The following is a 10868-nucleotide window of genomic DNA, read 5'->3' as shown; positions in this document are numbered from 1 at the left end:
TTGGTTTTCCCAAAATATTGAAAAAGATGGACTAGAATGTAACTAGTGACGATGAGATAAGATTGTATTACAGCCATACATGACCTTGACTCGAGTTACAGCCATAGATTTGCAAATTGAGATGTCTTTTGTCATTCCAAACTTTTCCCACATACAATTGGGGCGGCTTGAGCCAGCCAAGAATGGGTAGCGAGGAGCTGGCTCCATGTTGGCAGAAACCGACCGGGTGAAAAGCTGAAATTTAATGTGGATGGGGCTTGGGTAAGTAGATCAGATGGATTGGCAGAGGCGGGTGCAGGGATAGTGGTACGAGACTCGAATGGATCTTTTGTGGCAGCACGTTCATTGAATCTGGGTGTGGTGGGTTCTCCTCTATGTGCGGAAGCTATGGCATGGTGGGCAGCTTTTGATTTTGCCGTTTTTCTGGGATTGGATTCGCTCGTCATGGAGGGGGATTCACAACAGGTGAGATGTATCCGAGGTGAGACAGCGTGTCCCACTGAAGTGGAGGTGGTGGTGGAAGATGTGAGACGATTAAGAAATTTGGTTCGGGAGTGTGAGGTTGTGTTTGTTCGAAGATCGGCTAATGGTGTAGCGGATGCTTTGGCGAAAAATGGTTTGCGAGGTCTTGGTGTTAGAACTTGGGAAGCTAGGCCTCCTGATTGGTTGTTATCTCCTTTGGGGAAAGATAACCGACTTATTTCTTGTACTTGAGTTCTCTGAATTATAATAAAAGTTTCCTATCCTTTTGGTTAAAAAAAAAAAAAATTTGGGGCGGCTTGCTTTCTTGAGGTTTTTACAATCGCAATTATTTACTCAGCAATTGCAGAGCTTCAGAATTTCCAACCTTTCGACCAAGAAAAGTTGAAACTGACTACTTGACATCATTGTTGACTCCAAGTCTTTCCACAAAGAGGAATGCTAGGTTAAAAAAAAAACCCAAATTAAAAATCACTCAGAATAGGGGTTTTTTTTTTTATTGCTAATAAAAGTCTCTTAATGGTCATAAATACCTCTAAAATTGTATTTTGGGTAATTTTCGGGTACACTTTTTTTGTACCTAGCACTTTTGTTCCACATAACATGTTGGAAATTTGTTGTCCAATTAAAAAATCTACCAAGCTCCGTCCTAAAAATGTTGCCTCCTGTCTTAAAAAGAATGCACTTTGTGGAATTTTTTTTTAAATCAATTATAAGGAGTCATTTCCAGCAAGTGGATGGTAGGATTGTCCTCCTAAAATTAGTTTTTTTTTTTTGACAATCGATAATAGTATTTTTATTAATGCAAAGATGAAACATCAAAAATAGCTTCCCTATGAACCCAGCTCGGAAAATTCCTTTGCCAAGTTAACAGGGATTCTAAAGATAAGGCATATTTGGCTATAACATTAGCCACCCTATTACCATTAGTTGAGGTGCTAGTAAGCTGGCCCGGACGCCATTTGGTTTCTTCCTGCGGTCGGGATGGCACATGATTGGTGGGCATAAAGGTGCCAGCTTTTGTGGGGTTGTTTGGTTTCCGTGCTGCCGTTATGCCCCACCCTTTAATCTTCGTACATTTCTTTCAAAATTAATGAATTCCCTTTTCTTTCGCTGTTCAAAAAAAAAAAAAGTTGGCTCAGACACTTAAGTTATCAAAAAAATTAATGTAAGAACTTTTTGATATATTTAGTAAGTAGCAAAAATATTTTTGAATTTTTTTTTTAAGAAAATACATTCTTTTTTAAGATTCTCAATTTGGTAATGGACAATCTTTTTGGAATGAAGAGAGTATACAAAATGAGTGCCATATCTTGGGTTAACAGAACGATACATGCACAGATTGCAAACTCTAATTAGTTCGTGTTTCTACTGCTAGCTTCATCATGGTTCTTAATTTTTTGCTTATGCAATGATCCTGGGAGAAAGCTCTTTCGAACTTCTTGTTTTCGCTCGCCGCTACTAACGGGGTCTCGGTTGATTTCCTTTACTTCAGCTACTCAGATGTTTTAGTTTTTTTCTTTTTTCTCTTGCATGATTAGGTAGTTAATTACATGCTAATCGTTCTTTCAATTAATCGTCAAAACGTACTGTTTCCAATCAACAAGGAGAGATAAAAGGGGAATGCTAAGCTAAGTCATGTTGTCTTGGGGATAGAGTATCTTCGTTCTTTTTCCATCATAAAAATGCCTAGCTAACGTTAAATAAAATAAAAAAATGGAGTAATAAAATTAGGCTCCGTTTGTTTCGATGTAATATGTTTAGAATGTAAAATATTTTTTCGGAAAACAAACTTCAAACTTTTAAACGGTGCAAAAAAAAATTAAAAAAAAATTGTTTTTCATTTTCGTCATATTTGAGTTTAAAATTACCTTCTTTTTGAAAAAGAAGGTTTACAAAGAAAGCGGAACGGGGCCTTAACAAAATAGTAGGGGGGGGGGGGCCTTAAATGGTGGAGAGATATAAAAATATTGGAATTGAACGTGAGTCATAACTAATAATCAAGAAAATTGTGCAGTGAGAATTGCAATACAAGTCAGCAGGTTCATTTCGGAAAATAACTTACGGAAGATTTAAGAGTAAGTAATTACCAAAAAAAAAAGAAGATTTAAGGCTCCGTTTGTTTCAATGTAAAATGTTTTTCATATAAAATATTTTTTTGGTAAATTTCAAATTTTTATTTTTCGGTGTTTGGTTGGCTCATAAAAAATATTTTCAGAAATCGACAAAATAGTGTAGAGAGGGGGGGCTTGAACGGTAGAGAGTTTTGAGAATATCAAAATTGAACGTGGGTCAGATGATCAAGGAAACTGAGCAGTGAGAATTGCAGTAAAAAGCAGCGAGTTCATTTTGGAAAATAACTTACGGAAGATTTAAGGGTATTTTCATCCAATTAATAGAAAATATTTTACATGTAAAATATTTTTTTCATTTTTTACACAACCAAACACCAAAAAATAGGTAAAATATTTTACTAAAAAATATTTTACGCCTAAACAAATGGAGCCTAAGAGTAAATCATTTTCATCCAATTGATGGAAAATGTTTTCCTAATTTTTCATACAACCAAACACCAGAAAATATGTAAAATATTTTACCGAAAAATATTTTACGCCCAAACAAACAGAGCCTTAGTAACTAATATTTTCACCATATAACGCTTCACATTTTTTTTGCAATATTTTTCAAAATGGTATAATATTTTACGATGGCGCCCGTTTTTGTCATAAAATGGTTTCCAATATTACCATTCATCCTGAAAAGACGTAAAGTAATTTTTGTTAATTATGTGCATCATAAGATGAGGACACTTTAGCATTTCTAAAAAAGCAAAACAAGGAAAAACACAGAAACAAAACAAAATGTGGAAATAGAAACTTAAGAAAAAGAAACACACCGGTTAGAGGTAAAAGCTAGGGCTATTGCAACTCAACTTGGCAAAAAACGAACGTTGCCCAGAAATTCCTGGGCAACTTCTTAGGGGATGTTTGATAACCATATTCAGCACTTAAAATTGAATATGTTAAGTAAAAATGAAATAAGTTGGTTATAAAATAGAGGGGTGCTAAAACTTTTAAGAGCACGGAAGGTTATAAAATAGAGGGCTGCTAAAACTTTTAAGAGCAAGGAAGAGCAAAAAACAATACTATATTCAAAAGGTTTCTAATGTTAATAACGTTGGTGCAAAATATAGCTCATAATGGTATAATCAGACTTAACATCCGTCTTATAAATAATCAAATTTTGGATTTTGAATAACAAAAACTAGCAACCATTTTGTAGGGGTTCGATTTAGGAGGAGGGACCTTCGCCTGAACTTGTACTTCACTTCCGCTGCTCCGTTCCTCCGCCGCTGGACCTGCAACAAGTCACTAAGGCTGGAATAGCCTTGTGACCCTCCGACGATCAAGTTAGATGTAAGGAGAGTTGCTTTTAGGTCTAGGGTTAGGGGAAGATGGCATACCTCTCAAAGATGAATATCCCTTTGTATTTATAGACCTAGGTTAACTTGGGCTCCAAGCCAGTGCGTGGAGGTCACGCTTAGGTAACCGCCCTTGGTGACCTCATAGATGATGCCACGGGATAAGACGGTTATGAAGCACATGGGCAGATGATCCTTTTCGCCACGTATCGTTCATGGTCCCCTCCTGCTATGCTGCATTCTGCCAAAAGACCCAAACGGAATGCACACCTCGGTAACTAACCGAAGTGTAAACAGGAGACTTGACGCCGAGCGAGTAAACAGAAAGATATACACAGGCCCATGTCAATATGAGGACTCGGTTGATGGTGGTCCGGTTATATTACCGAGACAATTACCGAAGCCTCCACAATAGCCCCTCAAGTCCCTGGAGCGTTGCACCTCTGCTTCAGGGTCTTGATCCTATCGTATGAGACATCAGGCCTTGGTCTTTCTTTTTAGAGAATAACCGAAGGGTGAAGTTGCTTCGGTAGATTTCGTTCAACCCGCGCCAGAGAAGAGCCACGTGTCAACTGTTGCCGAGATCTCAGAATCAAAAAGCTGCCTCGGCACGTGCCATGCCAGTTGATTGGTACGAAACGTCGCTTCGGTGACACGCGTCAACATGCCTAAGGCCTGAATATCCGGCGCCTGTCCTCGGTGCAGAATCCTTGATACTAGCCGTTCGATGATAACACATGTCGATGATCTAACGGCTCAATGCTCGACGCTTCGTTTCCCGCGCAGCTTTCCATCTTTACCAATATAAATAGGAAAGACAGAGGTGAGATCGTCACCCTTTCTTCTGCTTCTGAAGTCGAACCGCCGCCGCCGTATATTTCCAGCTTTCAATCGATATTTCGATCGTTTTGGTTGGGAGATCTTGCACAAACTTGAGGTATGTCGACCTCCTTGCTTTATTCTCCATGTTTTGATCATTGTTTTTGAGTTTTTTCGCCGTTTTCCTGCACTTGTTACGGCTGAGCAACCGCTCGCCACCGTCTGGTTCAAGGCGGCGCTGGGCTTCTCCAGCGTTGTTCACGCTATTACCGAGATCTAAACTCATCCCGAGACCTAGATTCATCCCGAGGCCAAAACTCATCCCGAGACCTAGACTCGTCTTGATCTCAAGGGAAAGGGCTTTTTGATCTTTAGAAATTCTTCCGAGAGGGAAGCACCTTCATAGGAAACGATTGTCCGAGGACACCGAGGAGCGATGACCATTCCGCATCGAGCGTTAGACATTGATTTTTCCCTGAGCACATAGCTAACGGGTTTTTTGCATTCCTTTCCTTGGTTAGGCAGAAGCGAATGGTCATCGAGCTCTCTTCGGACAGTTCTGGTAGTTCAGGCTCTTCTCCTATCGAAATTCCCGAGGACATTCGCCAGACACTTCGGGAGAGGGCGTTCTTCCGAACTCCAATCGACTGCGTTGAACCATTTGAACCCTCGAGTGCTCCTCGTGAGGTGACGACATTTGATTCTCAAGAGATGGAGGCCCCAAGTACCTCGAACCAAGGTCCGGGTCCGTTCGCGGATGCCCCCGAGGAGGTACGGGGACGCAGGAGGGCGATGAGGCCATGCCCATACCGAAATCAGTACTTTGACGGCTCCTCGGCTTCTTATGCTGAATTCAAGAGGGTATATAGTGTACCTCATGACGTTGATGTTCGCATTTTACCGAACAGCGATCCCAAGGACCTTCCTCACCGGGAGGGAGCACTCATATTCCCCTTGATGGCTATCACAGAGGGGGGCGTTAGATTCCCCCTTCATCAGTTTGTCCGAAGGGTTCTCCGAGCTCTCTCCCTCACGTCTTCTCAGCTGACGGTGAACTCCTACCGGATCATCACGAGCATTATAGAGCTGAGGAGACAATATAACCTCACGTTCGGACTCGATGAGCTTTTCGGTGTATACCTCGTTGGAGTTAACCGGGAGAGCGACCGTCACTACCTCTCCTGTAGGACGGGATACGACACCTTCCTTATCGACCATCTTCCTGACTCGGAAGAGTGGGCGAGTATTTATGTGTCGGTCACCGGGAATTTTATGTTTGGGCCCGGGGAGAGCGCGGACACAGCCACCACAGTTCAGTTCGAAACCGGGGCTCCTGGTCGGTAGAAGCATCTTCTTAGCTTTATTATGTTTGCACATTTTTCTTTCCTCATTGTATACTGATTCTTCCATTCTCTATCTTTCAGCCGAGGGAATCGTTGCAGAGCTTCGGGCAAGGGCTAACCGAGCGCAAATAACAGCTGCTTACGCCATTCCTATCACGAGTCGGTATGCACCTGAACTGCTCGGATACAAACCGACTTATACCGGCTATTTGAAAAAGAAGCCGAGGCAGCAAGGAGTCTCTCGAGGGGGACGAGGACGTGGCCGAGGGAGAAGCCAAGGAAGAGGAGAAGGTAGGAGAGGAGGAGCTGGGGCGACAGAAGACGAAGTTGGTGATTCTGGTCCCCGAGGCGTGATCCGAGAAGAAATCGACCGGGAGACCCCAGAAAGGACGGGACTTAGTGGAGAGATGAGCGGCCGTGGAAGAGAAGTGCTCAACCTTCGGCGCCAAAGGCCACGAGGACGGGGTGCCGGCGTCAGGATAGGCTCGCCGGGGGCTGGAGCTTCGAGGGTGATCCCTGTTTCTCCTCAGGAGCCTCCGGAGAAGAGGGCTCGAACCGAGGAGGAAAGCTTCGGACGAGGAAGGGGCGGGGAGCCGATCTTGATAGAAGAAACGGGGACCCGAGGAGATGAGGGAGATGTGGAGAGCCGGGGAGGAACCGAAACGGGGACTCGTGTTCCGGCGAGGGAGGTCCCCTGGGCCCCCGAGGTTCGTCACTACTCGGGGCGCCTAATTCATCACGCCGATAGCGCGTCTTCTAACATTGGGACGGCGTTTGGGCTGCTTCGGTCGTGTATTCTTCCGAAGGATGCCCGGGCTGTTGAGGGGTGCACCGTGGATCTGACAGGAGAGATAGCGCAGGCACTTCTGAAAGTAAGTTACTTCTGAAAGTTTCTTCTTACTCCTTTGATCGTTTTGTTGGAATTTTGATCAATTTTAATTGTGTTGGTAGGCCGGCGCTCGGGTGCTCGCTGTGAACGAACAATGCCAGGCACGAGAGCAGGAGATGGAGCTGCTGAGGAAGACTCTTGCTCAGAGAGAGGACGACCTGAAAGTGGCGAGGGAGACTTGTGACCTCTACCTAGCCGACTTTCAGCGGTGCGACCGGGAGCGGGTACTTGCCGAAGGGAGGGCCAAAAAAGCTGAGGAGGATGCTGACAAATTGAGGGCTGCTGGAGCTCGGGAGGTCGAGTTTGCACGAAACAAAGGCTACGATGAAGGCTGGGATGCTGCCGGAGTGGAATATAAGAAGCAGGTCCGGGAGATAGAAGCCGAGCTTTTCAGAGATCGGTTCTTGGACGGACTTCGGTACGGCCACGAGGCCTTAATAAGCAAGCTTACTCTGCCAGAGGGTTCGGAGCTTCGAACCGTGCCTGAGCCCCCTCCTGAAGAGCTCGTGCTACCGGAGGAGGAAAGCGAGCAGGTGCCGAACCAGGAGCCCCAAGCGACCGAGGAGCCAGCTGACCTTAGCGCCCCTGTTCCCTGATGAAGCATAGGAACTTTATATTTCGTAGCTCTGAAAAAGTACTTTAATTTTTGCCTGAATGGTCGGTTTACTGGACGGCTCCGGACATTTGGAGTTTGCCGTTCCAGGGATTGTAATCGTTTGATACTTGAAGTAGTACCTTTTTGGTTTATTGTTCGTGAATGAATGCTCTTCTTTTCTTGAATGTTTTTATCTTTGAAATGCTTGTTTGATTGGTTTGCTCCTTAGGTTATGATGCCCCTGCTTCGGTGGGACTTAAAAAGTTTGTAGAAACAAGTTTAACCGAAGCTTTAACCGAATCGTTTTGCCAAGCATAAAAAAGATGTTCAATCAAGAAAAAGTGACTCGTTCCGAAGCCCCAGCTTAGTAGGACCGAATCAGAACCATTCATTGTAATGAACTTTTGACATTGCACGCCCCTGCTGATTAATAGAAATGAGCTTATCGAGCAGGCGCGGGATTGTATTACTGCTAGGGACGTAGGCCGGCGTAATGAAGTGGTATGGCTTCTGCCATAGGTTCGTGACGCGGCGAGTCCGAACAGTGAGAAATTTCTGATGGGTCGGTGTAAGGGGCTCGGAGAAAAAGGCCGAGTATCCTTACAGCGAGTGACCAGAAATTTAGACGACCGAAGAGGCCCGGGCGACTTGGTGGGGATTTTTCTCCGAGGGTATCACCTATGGGAGAATAATATCCCTGAAGTCGGTATAAAATGGTCCGGGCAAGAATAGGCCAAGTATAAGTAATTTAAACAATCAGTGTACGAATAGTGCCAAAGTGCATTCTCATTAAAACTCGGGGTATTGTCAATACATAAGCAGATTGCTTTCAAAACTTTCTCAAAAGAAAATGCAACGTAATAAGGACAAAACGGGCTTCGGTGGCCGAGCACTATCCGTAGAACTTCTTCAGATTGTTGGCGTTCCATGACTTAGCAATGGGGGAACCATCCAGTTTCTCCAATTTGTAATTACCCGAACCGAGGTGCTTGAGAACTCGGTAAGGACCCTCCCAATTGGGCATTAACTTTCGCTTTTTGGACTTCTCCACCACCTTTTTCCAAACGAGATCGTCAGGCTTAAACGACCGGAGGCGCACGCTTCGGTTGTAACCCTTTGCAACCTCCTGTTGGTATGAAGCGAGCTTTATCCTTGCGTTGTCCCGTTCTTCTTCGGCTAAATCGAGGTCCGAAGCAATGGTGGTGTTGTTGACCGACTCATCAAAATTTTCTGTTCTCATTGTTGGGAGTCCGACTTGGAGTGGGATGACCGCCTCCATTCCGAATGCCAAGGAAAAAGGTGTGCGACCGGTTGATCGCCGAGGCGTCGTACGATAGCCCCAGAGTACCCTGGGCAGCTCTTCGGCCCATTTTCCTCGCCGTGACTCGAGTCGTCGCTTTAGCCCGGATGAAATTGCTTTGTTTGCCGCCTCAGCCTGTCCGTTGCCCTGGGGGTAAGCCGGAGTGGACGTGTCCCATTTGATACCGTATTCGTCAAGCAGAGCCCGGTACTTCTGTCCTGTAAACTGCCCTCCATTGTCAGTAATTATGGCGAACGGCACACCGAAGCGTGAGATGATGTTGCGCCACACAAAGCGGATGACGTCTGTTTCTTCGATGGTTACCAGGGGCTCTGCCTCGACCCATTTCGAGAAATAATCTGTTGCGGTTAAAAGGAACTTGAATCCACCCGGAGCGACTGGGAGCTTTCCAACGATATCCATGCCCCATTGGGAGAAGGGCCAGGGGCTGGTGAGAGGGCTCAGGTCCCGGGCCGGCTGATGGATAATGGGAGCGAACATCTGGCACTTTTTGCAACGCTTGACGAACTCTTCAGCGTCCTTCTTCATTGTCGGCCACCAATATCCCTGAGTGAGGGCTCGGTGGGCGAGCGATCGTCCACCGGAGTGACAACCGCTGTCACCGGCGTGAAGCTCTTCGATAATGCCCGGAACTTGATGTGGGTGTGCAACCAATAAGTACGGCCCGGTAAACGATCTTCGGTAAAGCTTGCCGTTGGGATTGAGCCAGAAGAGGGCAGCTTTGTTGCGGAGTCGGTGGGCGTCCTTTTTGTCGGTGGGAAGGGAGTCTTCCCTTAGGTAAAGGACGATTTCATCCATCCAGCTCGGACCGAGCTCTATGTTGAGTACTTCCTTCTGTAGGTCTTCGAGTTCAAAACTGGGCTTGTCAATAGAATTGAAGGAAATGGATCGGTGCCCAGTGCATGAGAATGCCGAAGCGAGACCTGCCAGGGCGTCGGCGTGGGCGTTCTGTTCCCTTGAAATATGCTCGACTCTGATTGCTTTAAAGCGTTGAATGAGCTGGACTGCGGCGCTTAGGTAGGTACGCATGCGGTCATCCCGAGCTTCGTATTCTTCAGAGAGTTGGTTAACCACCAACTGGGAGTCGCTGTAAACGACGAGCTCTTCGATGCCAATGGCTTCGGCAGTCTTGAGTCCGGAGATCAACGCCTCATATTCGGCCTCGTTGTTAGAGGCTGGGAAATTGATGGAGAAGGAGCTTTCGTGCAAGACACCGGAGGGTGAGAGAAGAACGACGCCCGCACCTGTGCCTCGGCTGTTGGATGCGCCATCGACGTACATTTTCCATACATCTCCGTGAAAGAGCTGCCAAGCTGTGCTAGGGTTGGCCTGGAGTACTGCTTCGGTGCTCGGTGGGGGTGCTGAAGCAGATACGTTGGGCGGTGTAAGCTCTGTGATGAAGTCAGCCAGAACCTGAGCCTTTATTGCTGTCCGAGGCTGAAAGTGGATTTCGAAATTGGCAATCTCAACGGCCCATTGTGAAATTCGGTTGGAGAGATCGGCCTTTCGGAGAAGAGATTTGAGGGGGAACTCGGTCAGGATGATGATGCGATGAGACTGGAAGTACGGGGCAAGCTTTCGGGAGGCTGAGATTAGGGCGAGCACGAGCTTCTCCAGGGGGAGGTAGCGCGTCTCGGCGGGAGTCATGGTTTTGCTGGAGTAGTAGATTGGCTGGTGCTCCCGACCCTCCTGTCGGACGAGCACCGAGCTGACGGCGTGCGGGGAGACAGCTAGATAGAGGAACAGGTCTTCCTGGTCCCTTGGAGTGACGAGGAGTGGAGCCGTGGAAAGATACTCCTTTAGTCGCTGGAGGGCTTGGTCACATTCTTCTGTCCAGTTGAAGCTTCGTCGGCTGCCTTTTAGTAGAGCGAAAAATGGCTGACATTTGTCCGAGGAGCGACTTATAAACCGATTCAGAGCAGCAGCCATCCCGGTTAGACGCTGAACATCGCGCTTGTTGTGGGGAGCCGAGAGCTGATCAATTGCTTGAATTTGGGAAG

The sequence above is a fragment of the Rhododendron vialii genome, chromosome 10a (assembly GCF_030253575.1).
Source record: "Rhododendron vialii isolate Sample 1 chromosome 10a, ASM3025357v1".
NCBI classification, from domain to species: domain Eukaryota; kingdom Viridiplantae; phylum Streptophyta; class Magnoliopsida; order Ericales; family Ericaceae; genus Rhododendron; species Rhododendron vialii.
The sequence above is the reverse complement of the archived record's forward strand: the minus strand, read 5'-3'. Positions refer to the sequence as shown.